Consider the following 24,387-nt stretch of genomic DNA (forward strand, 5'->3'; position numbering starts at 1 on the left):
AGCAGGAAAACAGCTGCTGACCGGGAAGGTATCTCAGCCACCGCAGGACAGAAGGAAGGAGAAGCACAGGGGCAGAATTAGTAGCTTAACATTTTCAAAGCAAAGTCACCTTATCACCAAACTGAAGGTAATCATGCCATGAGAGAGAGAAATTACACTTCCCCCCCCCCCTTTTTTTTTAATCTTTGGATTGAAATGTCCTGATAAGCAATCAGGCTCAAACATTTAAGCCCAACTTGCAGAATCTACAGTCCCTTTCTACAATCTCATTTCCTTTATATAGCCTTTTTCCTTCATCAAAAATAAGTCCTTATCCCCCCATCACCTGATTCTCAGCTCCTTTCAAGAACCACAGTCAGTCCAAGAGCTCAAAGCAGAGCTGCTGTCCTACTGCCTGCTGCCTTCCAGCAATTGTCCTTCACTGTCAGAGCTTCAGCCTTGCCTCCGGCCATTTAAATGTACCCCTGGAGCCCAGTGCTGGGGCGTGCAGCATTGGGATGGGGTAAAAGGCAGGAGCAATAAGGTCAAGGAGTGAGGCAGAAAGGGATAAAGGCTGAAATACCGCTATTCAAAAGCACAAAAGGATACTAAAGCCAAGATCTTTCTGGATGAGGACTCTGGGACTGGTAGCTTTTCCCAGGGATTACTCTCCTGGATCTTACTGTCAGGAGTGGTTTGTGGTTGACTAAAGAAGTCAACTAAAAGACTAAAGAAATTACTTATTTTATCTTGAATGTTACCAACATTTCAAAAGAGTTTTTGAAGTGACAGAACGGTCCTACTCCACTTTCTTATGCAAGTTTTGCAGACTATTTTTATGATGTAGCCACGGTACAGAGACAAAAGCAGGGGGGTGAAAGAATAATACAAAGGTGTTCATGCATGTTTGAGAGAGAACAGCAACTGCATCTTAATATTTCCTCTCTATTACCACCACTACATGCACCACAGGTTGATTTTTTATTATTATTCCACTAATTGATTATTCTATGAATAATAGATTGATATAATTTATTATATTATTATACGCATAGACTTGATTATCATACTAATTCACAATTTATTGAAAACTGAAATGTATCATATAAAGAACATTTTGTTTTGCCCAAATAAAGCCCCAAACTAGCCTAGGACTTTTCAGTGGCTTCAGAATTTGAATCACTTGAACACTTTGGCCTATGGAAAAAGTCATCAGCTCCTTCACTGCATAAGCATGGCTAGGACACTTGTCCTTATGAGATCCCACCAATTCCAAATTTTCAAGATCACAAAGACAGGAGAATAAGAGGAACCAAGCCACCAGAAACAGTTGCAGCTGGAACTGAAACAAGGCTAATCCAAACCAAAGTACCGTAACACTGAGAAGAACGGGGTGGCAGAACTTCATCTTTTGGTCTGGTAGTAAAATAGATGCAACCACGATGAAAAAGGGGAGTCTGAAAAAGTAAATTAGAAATGCCTGCTCTTTGCTTGGATGGGGCCAATACAGAGAATGTTTTAAGGCCTGTCAAATGAACTAGGAAATGACCTCAAGGGCAGAAAGAGTTTCTGAAGCATAGCACACAATTTCCCTACCCCAGAAAAGTAAATTGGAGACCACAGGCTTTGTCACATTACTTCTTGGACAAGTGCTGGATGGCTGCTCTGGAAACACGTGATACAAAGATGGAAGCTGTTAACTGAGAGCATGTGAGTCTTATGTGAATAACACTGACTGCAGAGAGCAGGAGACACCACCTGAAATGTTCCTTCCCTACCCACGGGGACGTGGGATTAGAGGATAGTCAGTGAAAAATAGGAACTACCTTCATCTAGACCATGCAGTAGATTCTTTGAAGAGGTGAAGAGATGTTGATAGATAGCACCATGTACAGAACACTGTATCTGTCAGGAACTGTGCAGGAACCATTCAGTGCAATAAGCCCTCACCCCCAAAGTGAGAAACACACGTGTCACTTTTTGCGTGTTGATGGAGGAACCTCCAAAAATTTATCCATATAGGAGTCTTCTGACAGGACAAAGAGACACGGGAATCCAATTTTGAGTTCAATTTACTTTCCCACAAAGAAGTCCTCGCACAATAAAGGAAAGAAAAATTAGTTTTGTAGTGATGACCAGGCAACACGTCTCTGGAAAGGAGAGGGGCAGCTGCTAGCTAAGGAACCTACCACAACCAAGGGACTATTTGTCGGAAGTTCATCTTCAAGGGGAAATTCCTTACCACAGGATGCAATCTGCCTGAAAACCAGTGCTTTAATAACAAGAATAACAAGTGCTCTCACTTCTACACAGCTCCAGTCTTGGCTCCTGCTCCACATCAGAAACCAGAAAGATTAATTGCCAAGCATCTTCTACTGAAATCTAGCCCTAGAAGCGAATGCCACTTAGCCATCTCTGGGATCTTGATCTTCTGACAATGTCTCAATTTTCCCTATATTGCTGGTTTATAAAAGAAGCCTCCTCACCTGTCCTTCCAGACATGGTTACTGTTTGACTGAGTGGGGCAGCTCCAGGCTTCAGTAGAGAAGCACAAATGCTAGTTTTCTCTGCCTTGTAGGAACGGGTTGCAGTTCTCAGGCTGCGTGGGTGCCTCAGATCTTCAGAGCGGGAAAGCATCTAGAGTGCTGCTCATCTCTTACAGAAGGGGCAGCTATTCAGAAAATACTGCCTCTAGGTTCATCATCAAACTCCAAGTATTTCCTAAAGAGAGGGATGTTAGGGATACTGTAAAATTCCAACACTTCCCAAAGGGAGGGATATTAGGAGCAGTAGTTCTGTTCCTTGTGAAAACTTTGCTCCTCTTAAACAGTAATATAAATGGAGAGAGAAGAGAGCATTTCACTGAGTTAACCTTGGACAGAGCTTAATAACCTGACACAAAATTCTGCTCAGACGCCCAGCACAGTTCAGCAGAAGCATTTTAAGTCTGTTTCAAGCAATGCCAGAAGGAATTTCACTTCTTTCTGTGAGCTTCTTCCATCACACTGATAGCAATCATATGTTACCCATAGAAAACCTTTGAGAAGTAGTACTCAGCTGGCCTGAAAACAACATTGCTGATTGCGATGGAACTTGACTGCCATTTTCTATTCACAAACCCTTTCACTTCTTGCAGTGCATGCTGTTATGCAAGGTAATTTTCCAGTTATAATGAGGTTTAAAATAGCTAGAGAGACAATCTAGAACAAAATAAAGCACATGCAGTAGGCATTTCTTATGCATTTCAGCTTCTTTATCAGTAAGGCCTCCAGCTACTTCTTAATACATTGATAGAGAAGCGTGATGTTATTTTGACACAATTAAGCATAAAATTTGGATCTTAGCTGATTGACCCTGAACTAAGGGCTGTTTAATTTCTGTATGCTCACTCTTTTGCCTCAAAATAATTTCCTCATTTCTTCAGCTCTGCAAAAGGTGAAAAGGAATTGCTAGGAGTCAGTGGCAGACCTCATCACAGCCGTCTGTCTGCTGTGGCAAGTCGGGACATGCTGCCCCGTGTAAACAGTCGCTGCCTGGAAAGATAAAGCAGCCCATATTGAGTCTTGTGCTGCTGCAGAGAAACTGCTTCCAATATTAGTCTGTTAATTTAAAACTAGTGTGGAAATCTCTATTGTGTGCTCTAGTGACAGAAGGGCAGACAAATACTGAGGCTCTCACATACATGTCAAAATAGTATTTTCTAGAAGGCACTCTTTCGAAGAAACAGGAGCAAAATGGAATCCTTGTGTTAATTTTAATCTTCGTGCAGTAGTAAAACTGTGAATGAGGGTGGAGGCAGTTGCATTTGGATGGATTTTACTGATCATGCATAGTTGTTTTTTTCCCTTATGACCACAGTACTGTTAATAAAGCAGGATACGGAGGACAAAGCCAGATTAGCTCTCGTTAGAACATCGTTATGTACATGGGAAATGCTAAATTCAAAACACCTAGGCTTGCTGACTTGAGTCTCTCCGATGACTACTGTATATCTGAAAGCAGCAGGGAGCACCTGCAGATTTTCAGAAGCTGTCTCTGAGCCACTGTTCCAGCAGAATACAGTCCTGGCACAACCACTTGCACTCAGATAAACGACATATCACCTTTGCTGTGTGAGGACATGCAAAACTACTTAAATGTTGGCAATTCTCTGCCCTTCCGTAATTCCTAAAAAGTGCTGAGTCGGTGCCTGTGGAGGACATACATGTCCCAGTACAGTTCATGTAGAAAGAGTCATGGAGCAGCACTGAGGACTGCTCTGTGGGACAGGGGCTCCGCAGCAGAAGGCTGTGTTGTGCCCTTCCAGCTCCGGAAGGACAGCTCCTTCCTTCTTCACCGTCACAGGCCTTTGGAGGATTAGGAAGCTCATTTGCTGGTTTTCAAATGGTTGACTTGTGAAACAGTGCCATAAAATTCCCACTTCACAAGGCAACCATCTCATCCAAGCATCTCAAGGACAAGAGAGGCACAATTTTCCACGCCTTTGGCCTGCCAATAAATGCCTTGGTGAGACGACACATAGATGTTACAGGCCTGATTGCTTTCACACACAAGAAGCTTATTTTATGCACTGGCAACAGGAACTTCCTATGTATCTGTGTTACTTTAACTTAAGAAGCACAAGTCTGTTGTGAGGGCCTCAATCATCTCTACTTTAAGAGAGATTTAGCCATTTTCTTCGCACTTTTCTTCACCGCCTTTATGATACATCCCAGTTCTGAGGTCTATGATCTTTTCCAATCCAACAAACTTTTCCAAACACAGGCAAGCTAGAAGTTCGGTTTTATTAAGTAACCTCATTGCATCCTTAATTCTAGCTTCTGATCCACCTTGCTGCAAATATTTATATAAATGCCATTTCCATGCAGAAAGGCAGATTAAAAAAAAAAAATAGTAGTATGGAAAAACACAATTGCAGGCAACAATGCCTTATTGAAAGGCATTTTCATTCTCATTTCTTCCCCCTCCATAATATTCCTTCTAGAAGAGCAGTTAAAATGCCAAAAAGTGCCATTCTGACTCAAGACCTCTCCAGGTGCATCTGACATTTTAGTGCAGCTCAACCTCATTTGCCCCTTTGCCCGTCTGCCTTGCCAGCCACCCAAACACTTCATCTCCAGAGATCAGTACTGAATCAGACTTTATCTCAATTGCCATTTTCTTCTTCTTCCCTTCCACTAGAATGAACAATACCCTTTTCCACCACTGCACAGTGACTGAGCTTTCACATTCCCACACTTCAAGATAGGAAATGTATGCCTGACTTTTCGTGAAACCAACAGCAGCATTTCATTGCATCCTACCCAATAATCTTCCAATAAAAACCAACTTATTAAATACTAAATTTGTCTTCTAGATAAAGAAATGTGAACTGATAATGTAGCACGTTACCTCTGAAGTAATCATCACAATCTGAAAATTACTGGAGAACAGAAACAAGTCTGAACTGAGCTCCAAAAGAAGATGCTCCCCAGCTTGGAGTGACTACATATTTACTTCTTCCATAACTATGGGCATAACTGATTGGAAAAAAAATATTACAACTATTTTTCAGTTGTCCAGAACCTATGGCTTGGCTGAGCAAGATAATAAGGGCTAACAGCCTCTCTTGGTATGTTGGTTAAACAAAAGCAGTTTAAGGTGTCTTCTCCATTTGTGTTATTTGACAAAAGATAGGACTATAAATATTAGCATGGTAAAAGCTGTAAAAGACAGAAAACCAGTGAGGAAATAAAACAAAGGAAATTTCTCACCTCCAAGGACTCAGGATACTGAAAATGTTCAAGCAAATTAAGAACAAAAGCAGTAGTACAGGTTTTCTATGGATCAGGATGGCAAATTTGTTAATAAAGATGCAGAAAAGGTTTTTCTATCCTGCATTTGGGAAGTGGTAGAAAAGTTACTGCATCAAATCATGATAAAGTGCGTTCCAGTCCCTTGATAACTGAAGAGAGTATTAGAAAGTATCTACTACTACAAAAAAAAAACCCTTTTAAAATTGCAAGAGCTGGATAAGCATCATCCAAAAGTCTAAAAGAGATTAGCTGCAAAATAGCCTATCTTGTTGATATATAAATCTTTGGCTGTTACAGAATCTTTTAAAGACTGCAAGAGTACCAATAAAAAACAAAAGGTCATTTCAGATAACGCTGGGAGATACACTCTAGTTAGCCTGACACTGGTCTTGATAAAAGTAATACACTTGAAAAATAAAGAATTAGAGGACAAGAATATAATTAGTGTTGGTCAATGCAATTCTGTGGAAAATCTAACTTGTCAAATGAGCCTGTTTTTATTCCTCGATTAAATAACAATTTGGCTGATAAAGACAACTACAGAGATGCAACAGGCAAAGAGACATCCAACTTGTTATTGCATGACATTCTGATTCAAAAATCAGCACTATTCAGTACCAGTAACGCACATAGTACTCGGATTAAGGTGGCTGAATAACAGTTCTCCAACAGTAGCTGCAACTGGGAAATTACCTTGAAAAGGCAGCATTTCCAGCAGCAATCCACAGGGACTGGCACTGGGCTTGATTTTGTTTATCAGTATCTTTTTTCCACTCAGTTACCCCCAAATAAATATAATAAAGTAATTGCTGATGAGATTTGTGAGCAATAAGGACAGATATGATATTTAAGAAGTGCCTTGCAAATCATGTTTTAGAGATTTCTAATCATTCTGCAGTGCTACTCTGGACCCTCAGATGGCATCTATACAAGTAAATTGAACATTTCCCTAATGCAGGAGTGGGCTAGTTAGCTCAGACCAAAAAGCATTCCAGGGAGACTACAAATGATTTATGTCATGGACAATGCTGTAGAGTCCAAGAAAGACAAAGAGCAAAGAAAAACATATAAAATTGAGCAAACTAGAGTTGTTTAGTCTGGAGGAAAAAAAATGACTTGGTCATAAGCATTTGTAGAAGGGAATACTGCATGGGAAAAGGATATGTTGCTAGGACAGGAAGAAATTTAATTATAGGCAACGAAGATTGATGTTAATCTTTAGGAAAAAAACTTTTGACAGCAAGAACAGTAAAATACTGGAAAAGATTCCACAGAGAAGTTGCAGAATCTCTCGGTAGTTGATGTTTTAGATAAACATATGCAAAGAGTTGGTCCTGCCCTGGAAAAGGGAGGCTGACTCAACAGGCCACTGGCGCCTTTCTTCTCCCACAGTACTATAGCACACACACAAAAATGAATACAATTCCCCACTTCTGGGAGAACAAATATCCTTCTCCCTCTTATGTTGTTAAAACCTGATATATTTACGGCATATCTTTTAACCAGCCCAGATAAGAACATTTGCAAAGTCAAAGAAACCCAAAGCCTAGCTAGAAACTTGTGAGTTCTGCTCAAGTATCTTCTTATCTTGACAAAAATAAGTTAAAGACTTAGGCATTTTTCTGAGTCATTGGATCTTTAGATACTCCCAATTTTGTTGTGCAGAGAAAAGCCTACCTCCAAATCACTCTATTGTGGGGTTTTTGGTCACCTCATCTGTAAAGATGACATTATCTGTAACAAAGATAACCTTCATGTTTGCTGATCTTCAGGTTCCACAGGGAGAGCAGACACAAGGTGTCAAAACCAAATTGGTTTTACATTCTTATTCTTCTCAGCAATACAAACTTTTTGTATATAAAGAGGAGGGGATGCAGCAAGTTCTTCCTTTTGTACACAAGGTATTTTTTCCTATTAAAACATAGATTTAGAGTAAGAAGGTTTAGAACTTATTTATACATCTCTTAAGACGACTATTATAAACACGATACATTTGGCATAGCTTGTAAAACCACAGTCTGCTTCTACATTTGGATTTTCTTCCCTGGATATGCCAAATACCCTTGCATGCTCCCCTTTTACAGCTCATCTTTAAAAGAAAAGGAAAGAGCAAGCCAAGGGCACTCTGTGCCACAGAGTACGTAAACGACAGCAACACTCCCTAAGCCAGCACACCTGCAGCAACGTAAAAAGAGCGGGAACTTTTCTTTTTCTTTCAGAATACCCAACCTCAATTAAAAAAAGTATTTCTAATGACATGTGAGGCTAATGAGATACACTAATCTCTCTGAGAGACTGAGTATCATCACTGAAGAATCTGTCTAAACATATTTGATTAATGCTAACTCTTTGAAAATGATAACACTAGGGCAAGAGTCTGACAGAAAGTAGCTTTACATTCAAACCAAATTTCTGGCCCTATCTGTAAGCAGAAAATGGACTTTTAACCCTCACACACACACTTGCTTATACATACAACCTTAACTTTTAGGACTTTTCAAGTATGTCTTCAGCTTAAATAACAGGCATCACATAAGACCTGTATATTACGGTCATAAGCATTTTAATTTAAAGTTGAGATGGAAACTAAGAAGGAACTGAAAACCATGATCAATTGTGCTAGCTCAAAATGAAAGTTATCTGTCCACTTGTCCCATTCATTTAACTCACTCCATTAACAGTACACGGAGTTTAGAATCTAGTAACATTTTTAACGGTTTACATTTTTCCACGAGAAATGGCATTAGACTTCAGAATTAAATGTAAAAACTGTTTCCTATTTCTATAAGATCTATCATCTATTACTCGTGAAATGAGAAACAGCAAACAGTAATTCCCTGTTTAACTTTCCCATGTTATTGCTGATTGTACAGACCTCAACTCCATTTCCCTTCTGTTGGCTTTCCTCTCCATGCTAAAAATTTTAGTCTTGAGAGATGTTTCAGATCTTTTTTCCATATCCTCTACTCTTCTCTGTACATCAGAGAAAAAAAAGGGTTGGGCAGGACTGCATGCACAACTTAAGAAGCGGGCATTTTACTACAGTGCTGTGGGCATCAGCAGCATCTGCTGTTTTTTCTCCAAACCACTTCTAACACCCCATTTGCATCCTTGACCACTGCTGAGTATTGAAGTTGAAGCTTTCAAAACACAATCCATTTCAACCTCAAGATCTTTTTCCTTAACAGAAACAGCTGATTGTGAAATGGTTGAATGCCTAGTTAGGTGCACCACTATTCATCTGCTAACAAGAATTTACAACTCAGAAGTTATAACTCAGATCATCGTTCTTGGATGACACACAGAGCTCCACAAAAATGAACCTTGAAAAGAAATCTGAACTTGAAGGAGGTAAGAAAACTTATGGGGAATTCCTGTTGGGCTTTTCACATACAAGAAAATGCATGTTCATAACCAATATAAAATAACCTAAGTCTGTTTATTTATGAGCTATGATTTCCAAATAACTTACAGATTTTTTTAAATGTTGGATATGGAACCAAGCTTCCCAAAGGTCAAATAATTGCAGGGGTTTTTGTTGGTTTTGCTTGTTTTTATTCATGCTTACCTCTATTTTTGGACCAATGACATTTTATTTACTTGTGCTAACATGGGGCTTCTGCCAGGAATAAAAGCAGTGCTTTATTGCATTCAAGTCTACTCTTTGCTTGCTAAAATTCTACATGTTTTTCTTCTCCAGACTTACCTGTACACCCCTCAGGCATCTTCTTGCACATTAGATATCACGTGAAATGCAGGTTGAGTCAAGTGAAAGAAAAAGGGTCAAAGAAAGACCACAAAACAGTGCAGAGGATTGCAGGGAAGTGTCAGCTAGGAGCCAGTTCTGCACGTCTTATTTGTACAGTAAAAGACCCGACAGCTCTCTTTATATTTCACTTCTTTATCTCATCAGTCTCTGTTCCAGTTTAGTCTATAAATGGTTTGAGAGAAGACTATACTGTGTATTGTCCAAAACCTAGCACAATAAAGTCAATACCACTTGACCCACATGCAACACAGTTCAGCTGAGAACTCTTTATAACCAAAACATTACTTAGAAACACTTTCCTTTGTGCTTCCTCTTCACATCTGCAGAAGTTATATTCATGTACCCTGACATCCACCCACATATTCCCACATAAAGGGGGCAATTGATCCATATGTTATTACCTCGTGCCTAGGTAACAGGTACCACAACTTAAAACACCTCAGCCTAAGTTGTTCTGTGTTCAGCAATTAGAGGTTGGCTTGCAAAATAATTTAGTTTCAACTTTTCCTTAAATAGCATAAATCACAATGCTAACAGTTGCATGTGTGGACAACACCACAAACCTCTCCAAAGCCATTTGTTTGAACTTCCCTGTTTTCACTACCACCGAAGTATTCTGGCAGCCCCACAAATTTCTTCATGGGGTTAAAGGATTTGGGTTGAGTGAGAAAGGGATTTCAAATCTTTCTCCCTGAAGGAGAACCCTTAGGAACTTCCTTAAAGAACGGATGCTAAAAGGCTACCGTGACCTCGCTTCATATGAAACCCAGACTGGATTCTGACTTAAGCAGGAGGTTAATGAGTTGAACAGTCTGACATGTTCATTTGATAGGCAGTGATGAAAGGCCAGCTGTCAGATTTAATTTGTTTGAAGATAAGCTGATTTATTGCTTACAAGTAATATGGCTGGCACGGGGCATGTGTCTGAGTAATGGTATACTTCAAACACTATCACAGAAACATTCAATTCTCATAGAGTACATTCACTGTTCAGAAAAACAAATGCAATTTTTGAGATGCTGTTTAAAGCTGTCATGTTTCTGTATCTTCACATGTGGAAAAAAAAAAGGAAAACATGTTTTTCCTCAATAAAAAAAGAAATACTTTTTTTTTTTCATATCTAGCTGATACACCACAACTAGTTGCTACCACTTATATCTATACGTAGTGCCTTTAATCATACTCACATTTAAGTTTTAAAAACTGAATTGCAGTCTGTTGGGGGAAATGGTTTTGTTGGTGCTGTAGCAATCAATACTTTCAGCTCTGCATATTCCCTCACTTTCCACTTGTAGTAGTATATCCTGATAGTCTTATGCTTTACCACCATTTTGGATCAAAAAGAAAGCTCAGACCTACTAAATAATAAAAATCCAGAGAAATTAATTTAATAGCCAAAACCAGGCCTGCAACATGACTCAGAGTGTTACATCACTTTTTAATTAATACTGAACAAGGAGATTTAAATGGGAAAAAGATGAAAAAAATTGCCCTTACAGGATAACCAATGAAAGGAGAATTAAAAACAGCAGCAGACTCGAGTGCTGAAGGACTACAAGGTACAGAGAAGCTGAGTGACAGGATAAGAGGCAGAAGATTGATAAGGGACACCAAGGTGAATCAGGACAATCAGAAAGGAGGGACATAGTTACAGAGAAATTGGACAATGTACAAAAGTCAAATTAATTGCCCTTTAGCTGAGGGAAAAAGTTAACCAAGGTAGAGGTCAACGGAGAAAGTTCTCAAGCTGTTTAACGGAAAAGAAAGAGTGAGGAGGCGGGGGCGGAGGTGTCTACTGGAGAAGGCAGGAACGGGGAAATGGAGGTGACCAGCTACCACTGCCTGCCCGCTCCAAGGCCAGGTGGTTCTGAGACGGAGAAGGCTCCGTAAGGAGCACTGTCAAAGGCAGGAGTTTAGACGGAGAGCAACACAAAGACTAACCTCACCTGAACAGAAGATTTTGGTTTTAAGATTTGAAGTGGGCATTCCAGAAAGAGCAAAAGAAGAAAAAGAAGGTAAAATCAGATACCTGCTTTCTCTTGCCTCTGCAACTACTACTCCATTTTCTTCCCTTCTCCAAGTTCACAGGCAGGAAGCATTTGCTCACTGTGTTCAGTCTTGGAATTCCTATCCCTGCCTCCATGCCTACTCCACTTTTGGTTTTGCCTCTTGGTGTCCACTGAAATTTTTCTTGCCAAACTCTGAAAGGATTTCTTCCTTGTCCCCACCTGTCCTTTACGCATCACTGTACCCTCTTAACAATTTGTTGCATCAAGGAGCAATGTTTGTAAACACCATTTAAAAGTGTTTGTAAAATCGGCTATAGGAGAGATAAACATGGATTGGTATTTCATCTACCTTTTTTTTTTTTTTTTTTAACCAGACAGAAAAGTTTAAAAGTACTTCAGTGGTTTATTAAAAAGAGGACTCACTGTGGTACTATTTATTTTATAAGGGTTATTTAAATAGTATCAGGTACACAGATTTGATATCAGGAAACAATGCAATGGCATTTTTATCTTAGTCAAGGGTATATATACTAGTGAAAACGAAGACAGTAAGTCTTCTTGTGAGGCAAGGCTGGAAAGAAACTGCACAAGCCCCAGACAGAAACAAAGCATCTGCAGCCAAGAGGAAGTTCATGTTTCACATTTACCCAGAGTTTTGTAGAGATGATTTCTCAGGGAACAGGGCTTGAATTGTTCTCATTTTGCTTGGAAAGAAAGGGCTACAGTCCTTATATGAAGAGGAAGCTCATGAGCCATTCACAATAGTAGCAGCATGAAAGAAACATTTATTGTTTCTGAAACAGGACAAGAGGAAGAGGGAGTTGCATTAAGTGTTCTAGACATCACCATCAGAGTGACAAGGAAGCCTCCCACCAGGCTTCACCACAGCCACCACTTCCAGCTCTTAACGCCAACTCATGCCATGCCTGGCCTTGAAGTACCCAATTACCTCCCCAGTTTGAAGTACTTTAGAGCTTCTCTCCCTGGTAACTAGCTGCCTTACCAAGAAAGGCTTCAGATACTTGAAGGCCTTAATACGCATTTCTTACAGCACAGGGCTTCAAAGTCATTTTTGTATTTCAGTCTTGAAGCAGGGTAACGTAGTGCCATCTGATCTCGCTACAACAATGTCCTGTGTTGGCCACCCCTTGCTGAAAATGCTGCCCTGCACGTGCACCTTTGCCTCTCAGAATGAACTGCCTCTGTCACGCGAAACCACCACTGTCCCTATGCAGTCCCTTTCCAGAGATGCTTGGGTCAGTTCTGTGATGAACTTTACAACGGCTACAGCTTTGAAAGCTGCAGGCTGCATAAAGAAATACAGGTTTATAAACTTGTATTGCTCTCATTACAAGAGCTGATGCAAAAGTGGAAAAGAAATTAAAATCAGTACCGATTCTAAAGTTCTGTCAAGTGTATTCTGAAGTATATTAATTGTCTCTGTGACAGAAATTGCACATCCAGGAGGATCATTCCTTCCTATCTCAAATAAAAACTACCTACTATTCAGCTGTAAAATCTAACATGAAAATCTTGTTGAAAAAAAAAAAAAAAGGCTGAAGTGCAGTCCTATAATGCAAGCAAATCTTTCCTCTGTATCTACTAAAACTTTTTGTTTTTCCTTCCTCAGTAGCACCAAATGACTACATTTTCCCATCAATGCTCATAGAGGGGAAACACTGAGAATATAAACTCACTGGTATGGCAGTATGCTTTTCCTGCTTTAAGCAATAGCATTTTCCCGTGTCCTATACTGGGATTCCTATGCTGACCAAGTAAAATTCCATATGATACTGCTGATTTTGTCTCTATTTGTTGGCAATTTCTGTCTCCCTTGCTTATGATCCGTGTCCTCCTTGCTATACCCTCAATTATCTCCTTAAATGTCTCAATCCTTAGGAACACTTGACATCCTAGAGCCAAAACAAAGCAGATACATGCTTTCAGAATTGCAAGCATTCCTAAACAGAGAGAGGGGATTGACAGATTCTCCTGTTTTTTTTCACTCCTATGGTGATTTTAAGTGTCTCAAATTCATCATCCTTTCTGTCTGTAAAACAGCCCTACGACATCTTGTAAGCTGTTACATTTTGAGCAAATGAACAATGCAGCTTTGCCTCCTGAATCTTGTTAATGGGAAATTTTTTTCTACATTCTTTTACTACAGTCCTAATTCTAGTTGAAACTGCTGCCACTACCTGGATTAATTCAATGGATTAGCAGGTCATCTGTTTTCTTTTAACTTTTAAAATACTATTTATTATTTTGTTGTTTATTATTCTTTTAACTTGCTGGTTTATTCCAATGATGATTTTCAAAATGTAGCACATTACCAACTGAAAAAAAAAACCAAAACACAATAGCACATTACTTGTGTTTACCTCCAAATTTGTAAAGTCTGTACTTACAAATAAAATTCAAATGGAGTCAGTAAGAAAATTTTAAGAACTGAAAATAAAGACCATTCTACTGCTAGTGAGATTAGTCTTTGAGTCACCATAAGCAATGTGACATCCTGCAAGATGCCACAGTGTACATGATATGCCTAATTCAGACTGACCCTTCTGAAGTGCACAGATGGAACAAGTAGCCACCACACCTTGCACAACCAACACACAGTGTAATAATATCTCTTTGCTTCTTGGAATGTAGATTACTCGTTCCTAAATATATATCGATGTATTGGACACCTGCATCCCAGTTAACAGACCTGACCAGGTATGCAACGGTATATTTATGAGTGGTGGAGTGGTCCACACACATTCTGTATCCCATGAGAAATTAGAGAAGAACAGTAGAAACACTGAACCCCAATCCTGAATTTCCAGAAGTCCTTCTGCTGAAATGCACCATATGATCCTAAGGCAATTTACATGAAAAGTAGATTTAATTTGGTTTAAAAAAAATCCGAAATTAAGCACACATCTCTCATCATCCCATTGACATCTACAAGTTACTAAAATCTTTGTGCTAGAATTGCACAGAAAAATCCTTTTGCATTAGAGCATTGTCCTTGTATTTCAAAAGCGTTCAGCTGCTGTCACTTGGAACGCAGGACAATTGGCATATCAGCATGATCCAGGATAATAATGCACTAGTTGAAATCAAGCCAAGCTCCAGCATCATATCACTAAGCTGCTGCCGTATGCCAAGTAATTGCGTATCTGCAACATCGCACACAGAACCCATTTGCAAAGCATTTAAATTAGGTTGGCACACACTTCAAGACCTTTCCACAATAATGCAGACAAGCAATTACTCTAGTTGCATACCTGCTTCTTAGATGTTAGGCCATAATTAACTACCTTATGGATAAAAAGTGGAGGTACAAATAACTTCTACCTGGAGACAGAAACTGGTGAAGAGGTCAGTAGGAAGTTGGGAAGGGAAGTAAAATTAATCAGATGAAAAACCTTGTTTATGTAACCGAGACACTTTATACTGCAGCATTTATTTTACTTCCAGGGGAAGAAAAGACGTAGGAAGCAGAAACAACATTTTGCTTGGATCTTCTTCATTGAGCAGAGCAAGGCAGGGTAACTCAGCTAGACAGAGAAGAAGAACATGGCAGTCCAAAGATGGGCTCACAAAATTTCTGAACAGTTCCATGAACATTTAGATTTATATACTGCACATATTTGAGCGTGACAGCTGAGCTTCAGGCAAAAGAAAAGCCTATAAACACAGCCGTTGATGACAGCACTAGTGACCTGAGTGAAGAGACTGAGCTGAGACTATGATATGTGTCAGCTGTCACAGTGGCATCCCAGTGCCTGTTTTACTCTTGATTTTTACATACTAGAAAAAGTTAGAGAGAATTTTTTGGCTCTAGAGATTATGACATTCGGCAGCAGCTATCAGCTAACTGCCTTTAATTGTGACTTTATTTGGTTTCAGAAAGAACAAAGATAAAAATTTTCCGAAGTTTAGGTTTCTAGACCTCATTAGGATGATGGGAAAGAGAAAGAAAGAGTAGATTTAACAGACAGCCTTAAAACTAATCCTTAAAACTGTCCTTAAAATGGACAATCCTGTAAAACTGATCCTTTGAACACTGACCACAACATTTGCACAACCTTAGATAAGTTGCAGATGTCATCTTTCAGCAGAACTGGTGCAATCAACTCTCTATAATTCAAACTATGAGGAAAGTCCTTATGATACCCAGCGCATTTCAAAGCCACACACCAGAACAGAACCTATTTAACCAACCAAAGAAAAGTGGGGGGTTTAGTCGGGAATTAGACTTCACAATAGGTTTTTATTTTCTTATAACTTCACTTGTAACCCACAAATCTGGCTACAGAAGATTTCGATGGGCAACACTGCAGTCCCTGACGCAGCCTGAGAGGAGCACAGTGATGAAGATCCCTCATGTGCTAAATGAAGGGTCAGATTTGTTCCACAGAAGACTGTATAGATGGTGAGCAGAAGTCCTAGTATGTTCTGTCCCACTCTGGACAACCCTGGAAAAAGCACTCGGGGTTGTGTACTTCAGAAAAGAGCTAAGCTGAGCACTATAAAAAATCTAAAATAATCTACCTCCATTATGCTTTATGAAAATGGAATCCAGTCAGAGAACAACATTCCTAAATATTACTCAAGAACAATTTATATTCATTTCACAGGTCAGTTCAGGGCAACAAGTCCATATAGAAGAAAAGGGAAAAAAAAAAAAGAAAAAAAAAAGAGACCTAGAACCACACTGAACCAGAAATGTGTTAACTGTTGTTATATTATGATAGTATTTTAAATTTTGATAGAAATATATAGGACAGACCCTGGTCTGTAAAGCTTACCTTTTATATACATAATATATCACTGAGGAAACAGAAAGACTGATGCACTGATTTGTTAAGGAGGTATGTGCCAAGAAGTTTCCCATATTTTGCTCAGCCCAGTGCTTTATCTAGCGTACTACTTTCTGGAGGCAGACACCTTTTATAGGAAATGTTTCTTGATCTTGTAAAGCGTGAGGAAAACTGAAAACAAAACAAGACCTGAACGAACATTGTTATTTGTCATTAAAGCCGGGAAACTGTTCTCACCTTGCCAGGGACTGACTTTTCATCAATGCTCCACAGAACTTGACCAACCACTGCTTGAAGCAGTAAACAGAAATCATCAATAGCTTAGTAAATGTACTTCACGTGTTTCTAGAATGAACATCAAGATGTGTCAAAGAACAGATGAAACCACCTATCCCAAAACTAACCCAAGCATGTGCATAGACTGAGGATTATTAATGACAAGCTTTGTCTCATAAAGAAGACAGCCAACGCAGACAAGCTACTCTTTGACACATAACTTTTGGAATGTCTTAGAAAATGAATAAAAATAATTTTTAGTTGGCTAACAGCACCGAGAAGGCATGGGTCATCCCTTCCTTGGAACTTACTCTACATTCAAGAAACCTGCAAAAACACTAGGACCTACAAAAAGATGTGAAGGATGACATTTCTGTTGAAGAAAACTCAAAAACAGGGAAAAGATAAAGAAAATAAAGGCAAATGGGAGTCAGGAATGGTTAATCTTCTTTTCTTAATTGATGCAGGGGCCAATAATTTTATTTTGAAAGGTGTTCCTTTTCATCGCCTGTTACCATTCTTTAGTGTAGCTTCAAGTGTGATGGTAGCAAAACACCCCTGTAGTGAAAATTATCTATTTTCTCGGCATAGTCGTTGGTATAGAACCTCCTCCTACTGACCCCAATTCATATAATCCAAAAATCTTTAAAATCTTGAAACCATCCACACTCCAGGCTGAGCTTTAAATTAATCTTGGCCCTGTCTGAACTGCTGACTTCTGGAATCCAAACTAAACTGTTTTAGCCTTCATTAGCCCTACATCCATTACTTAAGAACTTGCCACCTCGGAGACAAATCCTCTGCACACAGAAATAACACAGAGGTGAAGGTCTTCAGCTTGGATTACTGTGTTACCTCAAAGCGAGTCCATATTAAAGGCCCTTTTCCAGTTCCTTTATTCCCCTATCACCTGCTCGCTTCCACCTAAAATTTGTCAGCTTCTCTGCACAGAATCCTGCCTGTTCTTGTCTCTCCCCCAGGCTTTGTCTTCTTTTCTTGATCTTTCACTATATCTGTCTTGTCCTGTGGATGGTACTCAAATGACCCTCTCAGCCACTGGCTTCCAGCAATTTTAGGAAGTTTTAAGGTAAGATTCCTTTTTGAATTAATCATCCTAAGTTCCATATACTATTTACATTTCTAATTAATGCTGTGTATCTCCCACTATCATTTTGTAAGAAGCCCTGCACTTTCAGGATTAAAATCAAAGCTTACATTTAAATAAAGTATCAGTGTATACAGCGAATATTTCTTTCAAATGCTACAAAATTCACCGGATACAACTTTTTAAACCGTTTTATCTATTTTTAAACCTTCTTTCAAAAAAATACTAATTACCAATACAACCATCCTTCCTCCACAGCTTTACCTCCTACAAGAAGCCTGAATAATTGAAACTTCCATTTTACTTGGAACTTCCACTAGTAATTACCCTCTAATAGCACCTTTCAAAACCAATTCAAAATTCTTAGCTGCAAGGAAGAAGTCTTAGAAAAAAATGCCGCAAAATATAATAATCAGCTCCAACTTACGGATACTTGAAAAATACTATTATTTCTGGTGATCTCAAATTATGTTTTTTACAGGGGAGTCAACAGCGACCACTAATACAAATGGATATCATGTGACAAGGTAAAAATAAAAAGGTGTTTTGGCAGACCCCACACTTTGCATACGTTTAAACAACTAACAGTCTACCAGGACTTTCCTACTTCTGCTGTCCACAGTCAGAACAAGAGAATATGGATGACATGGAAGACTTTAAAGCTCTAAAACACAGCGCTGCCTTAAAATGGATGCACAAGGGCAACTTATGATCAACTACTCCACTGAGTAACTCAGGGTGCAGCCATACTCATCACTTTTTACAGCTGTAACTGCCGCAGTTCTGAAGTCTAAAGACAGCCTTATATGCCAGAAATAATACCTAGAGAAGCTTAATCCACAGAGTTCCCAAGACAATGTGACAGTTTTTTGTTTTTGAAACAGAAAATGAAATGTAGTGGATTTATATATGAAAGATATTGTAATGACTACTGTGCAACTTAGGTAACACCACTAACCCCAAATCCTCACCCTTGGTGTTGAGCTATGCTGGGTGGCAATCTATTAAACTAGTCCATCAAAGGTGAGGCCTGTAAGACTTTCACAAACTGTGGCCTTCCTTAGTCTCTCTCTAAGCACTATATACACAAATGACTTATGCTTTTTATCATGGCAAGACTCTGAACACCAGCTTGAAAAGCAGATGCTGCCAGTGCAGAAAGCTGCAGCAGGGCTAATCCGCAGCAGCGTTCACTGTAGCTGACAAGAATATTAAGAAGTGAAAAGGATTAACACAGAGCTCCAGTTCTGTCCCAAGGAGCTTCTAATTATGATCATTCTGTAGCTATACTGCCTGCATTTCAACTCAGCCCAAAGCACTGCCACTTGTGTGGTTAAAGAACAGCTACGTGTCCAATTTGGGTGCCATTTCCTGTCCAGTACATCTCCAGAAGTCCTGCCTAAGGAAAGTTTCTGCTTCTGGTCTAAACCCAAAATACCAGTCCCTTCAAATCCTACACGTGCCTTCAAGGAAAAGTGACAACCAGTTTTGGGTTAGAGACAAAACTGCCTCATACTCTTTGACAAACTAAACTCAGCGGACCTCTAGAAGCACCCCAAAGCCACAGTCTGATTTTCTAAGAGACAGCAATGAATGACAGCAACACATTAACAAATCAATGGTAGCAGATACTTGGCATACAAGTCTGGAAGAATACTCTCTTGTATAGCACTTTACACCATCACTCCGTATGCCTTCATTTAAAAAATTGCCCAACAGTCTTGCCTTCTTTCCAAGACTCCAAAATTCAAAACCTTGCAATTTGATACATTGTTTTTAAGGTTTAAGAGTAGCATCACCAACCCCACCCACCCCCCCCAATAAAAAAGACCACCACTATGTGCATATGAAAAATAATTTCAGTGAAGGTTTAACCCATCAAAGAGCATGGTAGGAAGAAAAAAAAAAAAATTCCAATGAAACAATGCAAAGGTGGTGTAGGAATAGCCCAGCCTCCGATACAGGCAGGTGAAAGAGTTGCACCTTATTATTACACAGCAATATCAACATGCAAATAAACATATGTTAACAGAAAAAAAAAAAAACAGAATAATACACCAGTAAATCCTTGGTTTGTCATCAAAAGGTACACTTTTATTTCTGTGCAGATCTATTTAACCTAGTCTAAAAATTAGTCTATTGGGTGGTCCAGCCTATTTTTTCGCCCTTTTTTTTCTTTAAGCGAGCAAACTAAAATGTTAAGATGCAGCTTGAAAAATGAATAATCAAGTCTTCATAACTACACAGGAAACAACTCACCATACGGTCCCCTTACTATACAGGCAAGGGAAGTTTAAAGAATGTCAGAAGTCCTCAATAGCAGTTTACAACTGTAATAAAGGCACTCGATCTGCATTTAATGACAAACTGTTCTTGGAGCTTGCCCCTAAACGCTGACAATTTTCAGCTCCAGTTCCATAGTTTTGCTCCTTCTGCGGCCTGGAGAAGAGCACAGGAAGCGGCTGTTTGATGCTTGGCAGTATTAGGGTTTTCCAGCAGATGTGGTAAACATATGCAGGCAGAAACATCTTTAAATAGCTACAAAGGAGTAGGATAATGAAAAAAAATTTATCTTCAGAGAAGGCTTCAGTGAACAGAAGCAGAGGCTTCTGCCACTTGCATAACTCTTCAATGGGAAAAATAGTATGCTTCTGGCACTGAAACTGTTCTCTGGCAAAAGTTTTTCAGGAAGCTGTTCTGGCACGGATTTTGTTATACTGGGCAACACGACTAGACAGGGTTAGCTACAATGGTTACATGCCAAAGTACAATGATAGTAACAAGGTTCGGATTTGTGTTACAAAATCCTAGTATTTCAGTTGTATTGGAATAGTTAAAACTCAAGCCTAAAGTTGCTTTAAACTTTCAGAACAGCTCCCCTTAAGCTAATCAAAAACTGTTGCTGACTGTTACCTTGTAAACATAATCATAATCAAACCCAAGTATTCCTGATTCCTGCTTTGAAAGCAAAGAGATCCCACGCCTATAATGCCAGCCAGCAATATCAATGGAATCACAGAATGTTTAGGGTTGGAAGGGACCTCTGGAGATGATCTAGTCCAACCCCCCCGCCAGAGCAGAGTCACCTACAACAGGTTGCACAGGACGGCGTCCAGGCGGGTTTTGAATGTCTCCAGAGTGGGAGACTCCACAACCTCCCTGGGCAGCCTGTGCCAGTGCCCTGCCACCCTCAAAGTAAGGAATTTCCTCCTCATGTTAAGATGGAACTTCCTATATTCTAGTTTATGCCTGTTACCTCTTGTCTCATCACTGGGCATCACTGAAAAAAGACTGTTCCCATCCCCCTGGCACCCTCCCTTTAAGTATTTAGAAGCATTAATAAGATCCCCCCTCAATCTTCTTTTCTCTAGACTAAAAAGACCCAAGTCCCTCAGTCTTTCCTCATAAGAGAGATGTTCCAGTCCCCTAATCACCTTTGTAGCCCTTTGCTGGACCCTCTCCAGCAGTTCCCTCTCCTTCTTGAACTGGGGAGCCCAGAACTGGACGCAGTACTCCAGATGCAGCCTCACCAGGGCAGAGTAGAGGGGGAGGATGACCTCCCTCGACCTGCTGGCCACACTCTTCTTGATGCACCCCAGGATGCCATTCGCCTTCTTGGCCGCCAGGGCACATTGCTGGCTCATGGTCATCCTGTTGTCCACCAGGTCTCCCAGGTCCCTTTCCACAGAGCTGCTCTCCAGGAGGTCAGCCCTCAACCTGTACTCATGCATGGGGTTATTCCTCTCCAGATGCAGTACCCTACACTTGCCATTGTTGAATTTCATAAGGTTTCTCTCTGCCCAACTCTCCAGCCTGTCCAGATCACGCTGTAAAGCAGCGCAGCCTTCTGGCGTGTCAGCCACTCCTCCCAGTTTTGTGTCATCAGCAAACTTGCTGATGGTACACTCTATCCCTTCATCCAGGTCATTGATGAATATATTGAACAGGACTGGACCCAGTACTGACCCCTGAGGGACACCACTTGTTACTGACCTCCAACTAGACTGCACCACTAACCACAACCCTCTGAGCTCTGCCAGCCCCTGTTCAATCCACCTCACTGTCCATTCATCTAACCCACACTTCCTAAGCTTGCCTGCGAGGATGATGTGGGAGACAGTGTCGAAAGCCTTGCTGAAGTTGAGGTAGACAACAACGGAAACGCCGAGCCAAACCAGACCCAAGCGCACGTGCCCAGGTACAGCCCGGCTGGGCCCCATCAGCAGCAGGCAGCCCATGCGCCTCAGGGGACAGCACAGCCGCAGGTGCTCGGATGTGTCGTACTCGCTGTGCCTCTCCCAGCTCACAGGACAGCCAAAAGAAAATACAGGACACATTTTTAGTTAGTGAACTTAGCAGGCACAACTCTGGATCCATCTGCTGAGGATGTCCATCGAAGCGGTGCCTTTAGCAAAAACACACTCCCAAAGCAGCTCCAAGTGATTGTATTTCTCTCCCCAGATCCTTGCTGCATCCAAAGTCTAATGGAGAGAGTTCTACTCCTTTGCCTACCTAACAGCTCCAAACAGGGCTCTGCTGATCTCCTTACTCAGCACCACTTGCTTAAGACTTGACAAGACACTGGTGCTTGCTTTCAGGAAAATTTGTGATATTAGTGTGAGATACCTAACCAAAGGGGCTCAGTTATCTTAATCGATTTGATAAAGGACTGAAGATAGAGGTGCAAAACAGATAGAAAAACGCTAACCTGGTCATATTAGTTTTGCAAGCCAACGACTTCTCAACAGAATGGTTTATTTTTTATACACGATAAAGAGATTCTCATTAAATACCCAAAATCCAATTCTGTCATGCATGCAAAAATTAATTCCTACTGTAACAAGTGGATTTTAACTCAGTGTTTTGTGCTCTTATGTAAAACAGGCTGAAAAAAAATTAGAATTTTTCTCATTGGGAAATGAGGATTTGGTTTAATTAAAACATTTTGTGAGAACATAGGCATTTCATCAATATTTTAAACAAAAACAGGGCCAGTGTTTTTGAAGCGCTCCATCCTCAAATGAGATTGATATTTTGTCCCAATTAGGCACATAACTCTGACATCTAGAATCTCCCACAGAATGAAAATTCCCTGTAATCAGTTACAGGCTTGAAGCTTGAGTCTGCAAGTGGCCGTTGTGATCCATTTCAAAGGGTACTTGTATTTACAGCAGTAAAATTCTTCATGAATATGAACTAGAAAAGTCTTGGGGAAAAAAAATCACCACAACAATAACAACTTAATGTAAACTCTCTGCCTTCTTCAACAGTATTTTTATTGTTCCTTGAAATTAAAATTGCCCACATCCCTTTTGCAGCAAAACAAAGATTTCTTTCAAGAAAATCCACAAAAGCATGTGTTTTGAAAGTATTGACTCTCCAGTTTTGTACATATGTAAACAGGATTGTTCCAGTGACACCACTGAACCACCCTGAATCATCATCTTACAGCAGCTGAGGGGATGAACATGGGCAATACATTAATTTACACAGCCATGCAATCTTCACAGCAAGGCAAAACTTGAGAGTGAAATACTCTTGAAGCTCATTACTTCCTAAACATTTCAAATAATCTCAACATAAATTTTTAGGAAGTCTTTTTTCTACCTTTCTTTACAAGTTTTAACTTGAATCTATCACAGTATTCAGTACCAGTAGCATTAGGAGGGAAGTGAGGCATGAAGTTCTTTCACCTCTTCATGTTGAGGCTCTTGTCTCTGTTGCTCTTAATATTCTGAGCACCTCTTCAATTATGCAAACTTTTGGCATTTCTTGTAGGACTTAATCATAACCAATGTACAATTCTTCCAAGGTTAGGAATTAGGTTTTAATTTACTCTTCACACAGCATGGTACAAATATATTCTGAGAAAAAGAAACAGTAAAACCATCCCCTTGAAAGCAAACATCCCACCATAACCAAAGCTTTTTTTTCCTTAATAAGCTCTTCAATAGAAGGAATGATTCTATAAATTTTGGCTCTCATAAGTGTAAATTGATGCAGTTGGTACAGCTGATTACAGGTTTCCTAATATTCCTGAACCTTCTGAAACACACTTTTCATAAAGGGGGCCTACAGGAGAGCTGGGGAAGGACTTTTTACTAGGCCATGTAGTGACAGGACGAGGGGGAATGGCTTTAAACTGGAAGAAGCCAGGTTTAGATTAAACATTAGGAAGAAGTTTTTCACTTTGAGGGTGCTAAGACACTAGAACAGGTTGCCCAGGAAAGTTGTGGAGACCCCACCCCTGGAGGTGTTCAAGGCCAGGCTGGATGTGGCCTTGGGCAACCTGGTCTAGTGGGAGGTGTCCCTGCCCATGGCAGGGGGGTTGGAACTCGATGATCTTCAAGGTCCCTTCCAACCTAAACCATTCTATGATTCTATGATTTGTGTAAGAAACCGATACAGAAAGATTTGAAAACCATCTTCCTATGTACATTCATGAAGTACTTAGACAGAAGCAAAGATAACACTGTTGGATCATTCCTGATCTACAGGAATTCTTGTAGAACTTCAACTGTTCAGAAGACGAAGGTGCTCCTCCACTGGATGGAAGCAAAGCAAGTACCCCATTTTGTTTATCCATACCTCTAGTTAACTGAGAAATATTCTCCTTGAGGAACACCTCTTTATTAGCTGGTTT

The 24,387-nt window shown here is 40.0% G+C and overlaps 1 protein-coding gene across 5 annotated transcripts in view; it reads right to left on the reverse strand.

The window, feature by feature from the left end:
• The window catches only part of DCLK1 (doublecortin-like kinase 1), a 250,830-nt gene that overhangs the window by 151,197 nt on the left and 75,246 nt on the right, over window positions 1-24,387 (reverse strand). The gene's annotated exons all lie outside the window — the stretch shown is intronic.

The sequence above is a fragment of the Charadrius vociferus genome, unplaced genomic scaffold (genome assembly GCF_000708025.1).
Source record: "Charadrius vociferus isolate BGI_N301 unplaced genomic scaffold, ASM70802v2 scaffold16, whole genome shotgun sequence".
Taxonomy (NCBI): Eukaryota; Metazoa; Chordata; class Aves; order Charadriiformes; family Charadriidae; genus Charadrius; species Charadrius vociferus.